This window comes from Lolium rigidum, chromosome 6, assembly GCF_022539505.1.
Source record: "Lolium rigidum isolate FL_2022 chromosome 6, APGP_CSIRO_Lrig_0.1, whole genome shotgun sequence".
Classification (NCBI taxonomy): Eukaryota; Viridiplantae; Streptophyta; class Magnoliopsida; order Poales; family Poaceae; genus Lolium; species Lolium rigidum.
Genome location: NC_061513.1, coordinates 313,476,240 through 313,489,227, shown reverse-complemented (window position 1 = coordinate 313,489,227; position 12,988 = coordinate 313,476,240). Strand labels below are relative to the sequence as shown.

Here is a 12,988-nt window from a genome sequence, read left to right as displayed (position 1 = left end):
GGTGCTTGTGGAAGGAGAGAAATGAAAAACTCTTTTCCGCCCAACCAGGTTTTTGCCAGAACCAATGCCCTTGTAAAAAATTTAGAAACTAAACACACTTTACCACCACCGCCCAAGCCTCTTACTATCCCTACTGGCCCAAGAATTTTTGTTGATGCAGCATGGAAATTACCTACGAACAGGCAAACAACCAAGGCAGGTATCGACATCTACATAACTTGCAGGGTAAATTCAGAGGTCATCGATGTGTTCAGTTTACCCAAGGCTGCAAACATAGCAACCCCCACACAGGCAGAAGCAGCAGCACTCGTTACTGCAACACACATGACACATTGCTTCCACTCTTATTTTGAAGGACCCGATCTTCTTCACCGACAACCTCAATTTGGCAAGAGCGGCAAATGCTTCAGGAGCCAAGGATCCAACAGTTCTGTAGGAAATTCGACAGCAAGCGATGCAATTCCAGGAACTAACTAAACCTCTCAAGGCCATGATCATCCATGTTGGCAGGCAACTCAATGGAATGGCCCGTGCACAACAGGCAATGCATTCATCGCGAACATTTCCTATCTGTTCTTGCAGGAACACAACTCATAGCAATTTAGCATGTCCAGTAGCTTTTGCTGTTCAGCGGTTGCATCTATCAGAACTATAATACTCTCTGTACAATGTTTATGAGCTGAATGAAAATTTAGGGTGCTATTCACCCTACCCCTGTTTCAAAAAAAAAAAAATCCCATCTCTGATTCTAGATACTCTACCAACTCATGTTGTGGTCATGTGGTGAAACGAAGTTTCTGTTGGGCGCAAATTTTTTGACCAAACTAGTACGTGTGATTTATTTGCCACGTCATACGGCAACTACCTTGCTTATATTATCAGCAAATTATAAGGCAAAAAGAATCGACTTTTCGGTAGGCAGGCAAGGCAGCAGCTTCCCTCCGTCAGCAATCAGCGCCGACCAGTCAGCACGACTAGACGTCGTCCAAGCACCAGCAGCGGTAGTCGGGCTTGGACGTCCTCAGAAGCTCCTCCGGCGACATGCGCTCGAGCTCCCGCTGCCTCCACGCTGGGAACGCCTCCGCCACACTCGCCGCCGGCGGCCCCACGCACCCTTTCACCTCCCCCTTGAGGCCATGCCTCAGCGCGCGCATCCTCTTGTACAGCCGCATGCACTACTGTACGGTCTATGTTTAGGGGCACTTCAAAGTGCCCCAATAGGTAGCCAAAGTGCCCCTAATTACTTTTAGGGGCACTATGAAAAGTGCCCCGGATGCTTGTGTCCCTAAATGTATTTGGGGCACTTTGAATGAAATGCCCCAAATACATTTAGGGGCAGTTTGAAAAGTGCCTCTAAAGGTTTTTAGGGGCAGTTTGAAAAGTGCCTCTAAAGGTTTTTAGGGGCAGTTTAAAAAGTGCCTCTAAAGGCAGTTTAAATTTTGCCTCTAAAGGTTTTTAGGGGCAGTTTAAAAAGTGCCTCTAAAGGTTTTTTGGGGCAGTTTAAAAAGTGCCTCTAAAGGTTTTTAGGGGCAGTTTGAATTTTGCCTCTAAAGATTTTTAGGGGCAGTTTGAGATTTGCCTCTAAAGGTTTTTAGGGGCAGTTTGAGATTTGCCTCTAAAGGTTTATAGGGGCAGTTTGAGATTTGCCTCAAAAGGTCTTTAGGGCCAGTTTCAGAACTGCCCAAAAAAGCTTTTAGGGGCACTTTGAGATATGCCCCAAAACACAATCAGAGACAACTTTAAGAATTGCCCCAAAATACAATTAGAGGCAAATATAGGAAAATTCTTCAATATAACAATAAAGGCAAATATAAACAACAATATATGCACATAATCCAAATGTACAAATGTACCAGAAAAGTATTCAACCCCGTAATACATATACATAATCCAGAATTCTATATATCACATCATAACAAATCCTACTACATGTAACTTCACAACATTCCAAATATCAGGTTTCAACTAAAACTTGAAGTAAAAACTGCAACCTTCCAATCATGACATAAACAATGCCATCGGTAAGGCCTATAGCGAACTGAATTGCTTCCGGAATATGTGCCACGACCACAACAGGATAAACATTTGAACTAGAAAAGAAACAACAAATCAGTAGTTTACTCAAAATACAGTAAATCCAAATTTTTATTGGCAAATACATAACTTGCATATTATAAGAACATATTTTACAAAAAAAAACTTGTGACTGGTCAAAACAGATTTCAAGTACTGAAGGATGATTCCAATAATATATAGATAATCATCTGACACAAAGCTGTTATTGGTCTAATGTGTGCACAAACAATTATTCAGATTATTTAACATTTGAAGTTTATGTAGAGTGATATCTTGCACTACGAAAATGAATGTGACATTCATTAAGATGGATCTTTCGAGCCAGTGGCTCAGCCGCTACTTTTAACTTTGACAGCAGCGGCTACATGAACATACTAGATCATGATTGCACACGTTGTTCCGCCCGTCTATTTTACGATAGTTGTTTTCTTATCATGTTTGAAATCATGAAAATAAAATGTGCATAAGCTTGTACATACATTAGTAAGTATAACAGAAGTGAGAAACAATTGTTTTATTTAACCAAGATAAACTTATAGCGCATATAGCTGGGTAGATACAACACTATTTGTTAGATGCAACAATGACCATCTCCGAGGACCACATATGTTGAGGACCGTCTTGTTCTAAACGTGTGGATAAATTTATCAAAAATCTGACACAAAATCAACACTAAGTGGAAACTTTCAAACCGTTTAGTAGCGATCATATCCGCTTTGTGTTGATACCAAGTATGTTTGATAGTTCAAAGAAACAATATGTAACTTTAATGGTTTTTCTAATATACGCAACAATTTAATAACAGAAATTCTTGCAAATATGATTACTGACCAGATGGTCTATATATATCCTAGATAACACTTAAGTACACCGGGCCAACGAAAAAAACTAAATTTAAACAAAAGTTATTTTCCTAGATGAAGTTGCCATAGAGAAGTAAAGGGCATCCTTGAAGCCAAAATCTGTGGGCATTTTTTTTTGGTCCAGTTGTCTCACCATTTACGAAACCAGGCGAAAGGAGATACAGTGAATGTGTCTTGCACATGAGATCACCAGCAGATGTTGCTCGATGGATATCATGTACTTAAAATCTAAAGTATTTTGCACAAATCATTACCCCTAATTGGATTGAACTACTGAAGACATAAGAGACATTGACTCCTTGGCCTTCTATTTACATGTGTATCTGTACTTACGGGCCTCAACTAATATGCTAGAGCGCTTAGTGTTAATGAAGCATTGGCAGTACCATCTTGCAGCAGGCAACAACTCGTAATATGGAAGTCATGCAAGATTTGGACGTTGGGAAAGCAAAATGGCAGAGGCGTGCATACCTTCATCATACGACTTTTACATCAAAATCGAGAGGTAGGCAACACCCACCCTCTGCCCATATATATATCAGGCAACATGACTGCAGCTAATTACTCCAATGACACGCCTGCTGTTCTTGTGCCTCAATAGTGTAAATTTGTCATTTAAAATCAGGATAAACTCTTTCCCCAAAAATCTACATTATATGGTACCTACAAACAGAAGAACCGCAAGGAAACAAAGGTTAATTCCAAAGTCCAGATCCATAATCACATTATGGAAAAAGGATAACCATAAATAGAAGATCATATCAATAATATATTATACTCTTTACATCATTCGACAATTGATGGTTGAAGTGCATAATGATTTTCTGATCATAAATAAAAGGGCGAGCAAATGTTGTTTGGTAGAGAAATAAAATGTAACATGAGGTATATCTGACAACCTTCTACCAATATTTGCAGAATGAACACTACCGTTTTTTGCTGCAATATGAAAATACAAAACCACATTGCAAACTCGGTAACCACCACAATCTATAAGCTACATAAATCAGTAGTAGAATATATGGATGGGAATAACCATTATCTACTATAATATCTACGCACAATTGCGCTACATATTTTGATAGGGTGAAACTGAATTCAATGTATGGTTCACGAGGCATTAACATGATTATTATCACTGTTAAGTAAAATGTAGAACAGAGAACAAGTTTTCTTGCCATTTTTAAGCTATCAAAAAGTTTCTCAGCAAAATGTATGGTAGAAGTAATGAACATAAGAGAGTTAATTTATTCCAGGATCTAAGAGGAAGCGATCTGATCAGCAAGACAAAAAAAATAGAGTAGGATAACTCACATGCTTGTCGATGCATTTCCAGTTATTGAAAGACCAGGACAATGCTTCTACCAGAACTCATCATCAACCCTTTCAAACAATACCCAGAAGTTCGTAAGGACATTCATCCCCTGGACATCCTCAGCATGGAGTCTGATCTTCCTGTAAGCCTTGTCCTCATCGTTGTTAAGATCAGCTAGGGACACTTTAAAAACCCTGTGCTTGAGACCCTCAGAGGCAATCTGAAATGAAGATTAAAGGATTAGCAATAAGCTATTACTGTTGGGATTACTAAACCAGAGATCTTAGATGTACATTCAAAAGATATATCCATGACAACAGATCTAGCCACAACATATTACTATCTCGATAAAATATGCATACAATCTTTCGAGTGATGATCAATCAAAACACCACAACAGACTCATGTTTACTCCTATCAGAGAACTGGTATTTTGAGCAGTCCCAAAAGGAATCAAACTATAAACATATAAAAATAATGGCAGCATACAAGAAGCACACAATATGAACATATATAATGTCTCCCTTCAGCCACCTGTCCCTCCAGAAGAGTATAGAGCTCCCACTGCCCACCACAAACTGAGCAAAACTCTGAAAAACCGATCTCGCTGCCGTATCCTTGGGCAGATTTAAGCCAATCCAGGGTTTAGATGCATCCGTTCTAGACAGCCAGAGCCAACGAACTCGAAGTGCAAGACTCTGCAGCTGGAGGTTTTTGATCCCTAGCCCACCTAGATCAAACGGTCTGCAAATGCTGTTCCAAGAAACAAGACAGTTTCCCCCTTTAACCTCCTTCTTCCCAGTCCAGAAAAAAGCGCGCAGCCACTTGTTGATTTCCTCGAGCAGCCATACCGGGGCCTCTTCCACTAGAATGTGGTGCACCGGCCTCGCCTGTAACACAGCTTTCACCAGGGTGAGACGGCTCTCCTTGGCGATCAAACCTCTTTGCCATGCAGGCAACATCCTAGTGATATTATCCAGCGCCGGTTGCCACTGGGCTTTCGTGAGCGGTCTAATGGATAGTTGGAGCCCCAGATACTTGATGGGGAAGTGTGCAATATCACAGCCCAACTCAGCGCTGACCAACCTAGCATCCGCCTCCCCTCCTCTAATCATAGTCGCCGCCGACTTCCTGTAGTTAACTTGCGGTCCGGATGCGTTACCGAAGAGGTACAAAATCTGTTTCACCGCAGCCAGCTCCGGTTTCTCCGGGTTACGGAACAGCACGACATCGTCAGCATATATCGATATACGTTGGAGCGGTGTGATGCCAGCCAGGGGTTGCAACAAATCCTGCTCCACCGCCAAGGAGATGGCTTTGGTCAGAACTTCCATGGCGACAACGAAAAGCATTGGGGATGTTGGATCTCCCTGGCGCAGGCCACACGCATGCTGAATTCTGTCACCAGGTTCACCATTAACAAGAACCATCGTGTTTGCCGTATAAAGCAAAACCGCCACCCAATGCAGATACTTGGGCCCAAAACCGCCACCCATCTTGAAAAGTTTTAAACAATGATTATTCAACATTTAAACAATGTCATATAAGGACCGAAAAATTAAAAGAGTAGCGAAATGAAAAAGATGCCATGCTAGCTCGATTACCTCATTTGAGACCCAAATTCCAATAACTACATCGAGAATAATGCTTTGGTGCTTCACGAAGTAAAATCAGGGCATTTCTAGATGCAAAGTTATTTAGGAGATCTAATTCAATTAAAATATCCCATTTGCAATTCAATAAACTAGTTCTCTTGTTTTCTTTTATTATTTTTCTTAGCACCAGAGTTATATCTTTGGCAAACATTGGAACACCTTTAATCGTGAAGGAATTAAGAACGTGAAACTAGAAACCTAATGTAACACTAGAACCGTATTTAGGAGCAAGTTGAAGTGGGCTCGTCGGGCATGCCTCTGCAACTGCAAATTATCTTAGCCCAAAACAAAACAGCAGTTAGCCAGGGTACAAAGCAAGACCTGATCATGGGCCCCCTCCAGCCATGCGCCCATGGCCGTCGCCCATGGTGGCCATGGGTCAAAGCCGGCCCTGAATAGATGGAATGCACTACGAACCGGTCACCAACGCACGAGGAGATGGACTAGGATGCCTCTACAGTTTTGAGAAGGGAAGATGCCCTCGCTCTGCTCCTCCTCCTTAGGGACAACAACACTAACTAACCCTATAGATCAAGCGCTGAAGCAGAGTACTATATTGTAGCTCACGTTGTTGGCGAAAGCTATTAAATACGCCAACTATGAGAAAGAGAGCAATCCATGATTTCCCCCCTCCTAGCTCTCACGGCTGAACAGTAGCCTTGAGAGTCTTCTCCTCTCCGCCGGCTCCCCTCTCCCTCTCCTACGGCGGCCTCGCCGGCCGGAGTAACTGGGAGAGGGGAGGTCGGGCCCTCTATGTACATAGTAGTGTAGATGTAGTTGTTGTTCCCTTAGTGGAGTCTGGCGCTATGCCGATGGAGATCTGGCGGCCAGCACTCGCGGGCGGTGCTCGGTGGCCGGTGGTGGTGAGGTTTCTGCTCGCGGAGCTCCGATGGGCGGAGCCGGAGGTGAGCAGCAGCGTCCCCTCGCCCTCCTTGAAGAATAAGCCCGAAGGTGCTTCAGAGCTGCAAGATCTGGATAGATCTGACCCTGTTCTTGCCGCCATGGAGGCAGAAGGAACAATTCGTCCTAAGACCTATCTAGATCTGGCAGGATCTGGAGAGAACGGGGAAGATCGGAGTCCTGCGTCAAGTTCTACAGCGAAGGAACTTCTTCTTGAAGACGAGGCTCCTGGGAGTGCATCCTCGACGGTGTTTCTGCCGTCGACTTTTCAGGCCGAAGGGCGGCCACTCCCTCCTTGGTTGCTGGCGCTGGAAGGCCAGCTCAAGGTCACCAAAAGCCTCCGTCTATGGAGGCTATTCTGCTCCGCCATGATTGACTCCCGCTATGGCGACCCAAGTGGTTTTGTCCCCGGTGTCGCCATGGTTGTTCATGGTTGGAAGCTTGAATGGATCGTAGCGAACAAGAGGGGGGTGAATGGCGCTACGGCAAGTTTTAGTCGTTTTCAATTTTTAGTGCAACAGAAGGTAAAGGTGATAACTTTAGCGATAGGGTGATCCTACAATGATACTTGGACAAGTGCAACAAGCAAAGGAATCAACAAGATAGTAAGAGTAAGGAGCGAGACAACCGGGGGCGCGGAGACGAGGCGAGGTTTGTTTCCCGCAGTTCCTTCCACAATAGGAAGTACGTACTGCGTTGAGGAGGTGCTAGTCTCACACAAGAGACTAGACGGCTACACCACGAAGGAAGGCCTCACCTTCTTCCTCGAGAGAGCTCCACGAAGGTGCTCTCCCTCTTCCACTAAGGCACCGGTCGAGGCGGTGATTCCTTCACAAGGTTGGGGCGAGCTCCACACACAAGGGTGCTCCCAACACCCTATGGAGCTAGTACATCACCAAGCTAGGCTCCATAGCTGCATGATACGCGTACAACACGCGACCGTTGGGAACCCCAAGAGGAAGGTGTGATGCGTACAGCAGTAAGTTTTCCCTCAGTAAGAAACCAAGGTTTATCGAACCAGTAGGAGCCAAGAAGCACATTGAAGGTTGATGGCGGCGAGATGTAGTGCGGCGCAACACCAGGGATTCCGGCGCCAACGTGGAACCTGCACAACACAACCAAAGTACTTTGCCCCAACGAAACGAGTGAGGTTGTCAATCTCACCGGCTTGTTGTAACAAAGGATTAGATGTATAGTGTGGATGATGATTGTTTGCAGAAAACGAGTAGAACAAGTATTGCGAGTAGATTGTATTCGATTAAAAGAATGGACCGGGGTCCACGAGTTCACTAGTGGTGTCTCTCCCATAAGATAAATAGCATGTTGGGTGAACAAATTACGGTTGGGCAATTGACAAATAGAGAGGGCATGACCATGCACATACATGATATGATGAGTATAGTGAGATTTAATTGGGCATTACGACAAAGTACATAGACCGCTATCCGGCATGCATCTATGCCTAAAAAGTCCACCTTCGAGGTTATCATCCGAACCCCTTCCAGTATTAAGTTGCAAACAACAGACAATTGCATTAAGTATGGTGCGTAATGTAATCAATAACTACATCCTCGGACATAGCATCAATGTTTTATCCCTAGTGGCAACAGCACATCCATAATCTTAGAGGTTTCTCTCACTCCCCCAGATTCACGGAGACATGAACCCACTATCGAGCATAAATACTCCCTCTTGGAGTTACTAGCATCAACTTGGCCAGAGCCTCTACTAATAACGGAGAGCATGCAAGATCATAAACAACACATAGATATAAATTGATAATCAACATAACATAGTATTATCTATTCACCGGATCCCAACAAACACAACATATAGCATTATAGATAGATGATCTTGATCATGTTCGGCAGCTCACAAGATCCGACAATGAAGCACATAAGGAGAAGACGACCATCTAGCTACTGTTATGGACCCATAGTCCAGGGGTGGACTACTCACTCATCACTCCGGAGGCGACCATGGCGGTGTAGAGTCCTCCGGGAGATGAATCCCCTCTCCGGCAGGGTGCCGGAGGCGATCTCCCGAATCCCCGAGATGGGATTGGCGGCGGCGGCGTCTGCGGAAGGTTTTCCGTATCGTGGCTCTCGGTGCGGGGGTTTCGCGACGAAGGCTATTTGTAGGCGGAAGGGCAGGTCAAGGGGCGTCACGAGGGGCCCGGATGACGGGGTGGCGCGGCCGGGGCTTGGGCCGCGCCGCCCTATCTCCGGCCACCTCGTGGCCCCACTTCGTCGACTCCTCCGGTCTTCGGAAGCTTCATGTGAAAATAGGCCCCCGGGCGTTGATTTCGTCCAATTCCGAGAATATTTCCTTACTAGGATTTCTGAAACCAAAAACAGCAGAAAACAGCAACTGGCTCTTCGGCATCTTGTTAATAGGTTAGTTCCAGAAAATGCATAAATGTGACATAAAGTATGCATAAAACGTGTAGATATCATCAATAATGTGGCATGGAACATAAGAAATTATCGATACGTCGGAGACGTATCAGAACCCTACCACCAAGATCCACTAAGGAATAGCTTGTATTGCTGAAATCTCTCTTGGTAGAACTATAGATCGGGGTCTCCTCCACCACTCCTCAAAGTTTGGGCAAGATTGGTTGGATGGTTGGGGAGATCCTCAAGGATTAAGCTCAACAACAATGGAGGAGAGAGAGAGGAGAGATAAAATTGTGTTGGGGAAGAAGGAGCCCTTAAATAGGCTCCTCCAAATCCAACCGTTATGTCCAGTTTTTGCCTAAGCGGTACTACCGCTTTGGGTAAGCGGTACTACCGCTCTGAGTTCGAATTCCCCAGATTTGGTCCACGTGGATGCAGAGCGGTACTACCGCTAGAGGTACCGCTCGAGGTACCGCAATGGGGTTCAAACCTTACTGGATCCAAAGCGGTACCGGAGCGGTACCAGAGCGGTACTGCCGTAACTAGTTTACGGTACCTGACCGGTACCATGAGTGGTACTACCGCTCGTAAGCGGTACTACCGCTCTAGGTACCGCAACTCGTACTGTGGGACAGTTTCAGCGCAGAACTTAGAGCGGTACCGTGGGGCGGTACATATAGGGGTAGCGGTACTACCGCTACAGGTACCGGTAGTACCGTCCTGGCTAAAACTGGTTTTCTCCCCTTTTTCTCTCCAGCCATGTCACCTCGCGATACACACACAAAACCAGAAAACCTATCAACTACGCTTCAGTCTTCCGATCTTGACGTGTCCAGCAAGGTCACCGTGCACTTGCAAATCTAACAATGATACTCAAGGCACACGGTGAGATTACTCAAATGTTGTCATCAAATACACAAAACTTGGGGTTTAACATTGCTCTTACAAAGCTGGAGCGTGTTGGAGATGGAGTTGGACCGGATCGCGTTTTCATCTACAGATCTAGGGTCCTTAGTGCAAAATTACAGGACCTAGTTGTAATTTTCAATCTTTACAGGGTCTTCCTGATGTAGTGTAACTCCACCGCTTTCAATGAATGATCTCTCTCGGCCTTTCTAGGACGATCCCTGTTCAAAAAAATTAAATATGCCAACTATATTAGGATATGCATTAACCAATAGGTACGGTTATTGTGGTATATTGCGACAATATTTATATTGTTTACCTCTGAAATCTAGTGCAGCACGACTAACGGGGCACATCAAGATCCACATACATTTAGTTCGCGACAAAGTCTAGCTAGGCGAGCTGCATATTATAAAAAACCGGACTAGTGAGTGAACCATTCATGTTTCTGGTTCACTAGTTCACCGGTTTGAGCATCGGCTCAAGCGATTTGAGTGCGACAAAATGCTTAGTTTAATTGTTATGTACTACTCCGCAACATATGTTTTTTTAGCAAAGTTGATTGTATATGATATACGTTGAATTTTTCAATTTTAAATGACAAGTTATTAGGATCCTAGGTGTTATTGGTCCTAAATAACAGTTAAAATGGTTTTCTAATAAGTCGAAAGTTTGAAACCTGCTCAAAGCTCATATCTTAATTTAATTTTTTTATCCTGTTTTTACCTCATTTGTTAGCGCTTATCAACCTCTTAAAGAAGTTTGACAAGAATTTATGTGTTAACATTTAATATTTGAGGACCTACGAAAAATGTTTCACGGAATGATACACCGGTTTAGAACAAAATCTCATTTGTTTGTAACCTCTTGAAGAGGTTTGACTTTGTTCTAATGCGTAATAATTGTTTTTATATTTTTATTTAACTACTACTAAATTGAGGCATTTACAAATGCCCTAAAAAGTATATATCTATTGGGGCATTTAAAGAAGTGCCACAATAGCTATAGTCTAATGAGGCATCCGAAAAGTGCCACAAAAGGTATATAATTAGGGACACTTTAGCAAAGTGCCCCTAATTCATACCCTTTAGCCGCACATTGACAAGTGCCACCAGGAAAAATACCCCTAAATCTATACCGAGTTGTAGTGTGCGTTAGTAGCTTGCTACCTATTGGGGCACTTATCAAAGTGCCTCAAAAGGTAGCCACCTACAGGGGCACTTCTCCTAACTGTCTCAAAAGGTAGCCACCTACAGGGGCACTTCTCCAAACTGCTCCAATAGGTGTATATCAATTGGGGCACTTCTTCAAACTGCCTCAATAGGTATATACCAATTGGGGCACTTCTCCAAACTACCCCAATAGGTGTATACCAATTGGGGCACTTCTCCAAACTGCCCCAATAGATGTATACCAATTGGGGCACTTCTCCAAACTGCCCCAATAGATAGGGTATTAGAGGCATTTTGGCCAAAGTGTCTCTAAAGGGGGTATTTAGGGGCACTTTAAAAAGTGCCCCATGGCAAAGTGCCCCTAAATCCCTACCGTGTAGTAGTGATGGCCGCCACGCAGTCATCGTAAGGGTGCTGGTGCCCACCGTTCTGTATCTCGTACCCGAGGCAGCTCTTCGTGAGGAACTTGAGCGAGTTGCTCATCAGCCTGCTGCTCGTCTTCATCAGCGGCGGGTACGTCACCGTGTCCCGCTTCAGGTACGCCGGGTAGTCCATGCCCAGCCCGTCGAGGTCGTGGTCCAGCCCGTGCCCGACCAGGATTCTTGCCCTGCCGCGTGCCGTGCGGATCTTCCACGGATCCTCGCCGTTGAGAAGGATGTCCTCCACGCGCTTCCGAGCCTGCTTCACCGTGGCAGCCATGGAGTCGCGGAGGTGCTCGGGGCGGATCCCCGTCATCTCGTACCGGTAGTGCGTCACCGGGATGAGCGGCTTCACGAAGGACTCGAAGAGGATGTTCTCGTGCTCGTCGATGAGGCAGACGCGTGCGCACACGTCCAGTGTCCCGTCGCTGCCGCCGCCCACCATCTTGCACCCCAGCGCCACCGCACCTCCATGGCCGCCTCCCTGGATGGTCATTCTTGACATACTTCGGGTGAGCTGGCTTTGCGTCGGAGCGCTGGAGAGCTGGCAGGCGGCGCGGTGGGCACGGAGGGCGCCGGAGGCAGGGAAGACGGCGAGGCAGAGCTGGCAGCCGCGGGCGGTGAAGACACTCGCGCAGCCGGCCTTGGGGAGGACGCTGCCGAATCCGAGGTGGTCGCGGAGGGCATCGAGGGAGCGGCAGTGCTTGCCGCAGACGCCGCAGCGGGGCTCATGGGCCGAGTGGTGCGACACACGCATGTGCTCCACCAGGTGCTCCATCCGGTTGAACTCGCGGTAGCACGCCGCGCACTTGTTCCGGCTGCACGTCAAACAAGTCCTCATATATCAGTCGAAAGAAAAACTTATTTGTTGCATTGCGTGTTTGTTTATGTGATTGTGCAAATGTGCAATGTGGCACACAATTGCAAGCTGCATGCTGCATCAAACGTAAATCAATTAATTGTTTAAATTTCCTGCATCAACTACTAGTAGAAGAAGCTTAGAAAATTCTTAACAGTCAACTTATCATGTCATCTAGAGACAAAATGTGCAAACAAATAGCAGTTGAACAGAATAGCGTAGCAGAGTTTATTTACTAAAACGGAGGGTACAAGAAAGGTTAAGACAAGTGGCCACTGCACCTGTGAGCATCAGAAGAGCTGTCCATCGTCAGTAGTCACCTAAGAAGTACTGGACGCAGCAAACAGGAGTTGTGTTCGGTTGGTGTGTGAGAAATTTCTGAACACCAACGTCTATTTATGTGCCTGCAACACAGATGGAACTC

At 45.4% G+C, this 12,988-nt stretch overlaps 1 long non-coding RNA gene and 1 pseudogene across 1 annotated transcript; both read right to left on the bottom strand.

Annotated features, from left to right (window-relative positions):
- Positions 1-886: 886 nt before the first annotated feature.
- LOC124664616 lies at positions 887-12,871 on the bottom strand (annotated as a pseudogene).
- On the bottom strand, positions 1,835-4,738 carry LOC124665887. The gene is made up of 3 exons (XR_006990720.1): positions 4,254-4,738; positions 3,411-3,602; positions 1,835-2,090 (listed from the first exon to the last, which is right to left on the bottom strand). It is a non-coding gene; the product is annotated as an uncharacterized LOC124665887 (long non-coding RNA).
- Positions 12,872-12,988: the final 117 nt, after the last annotated feature.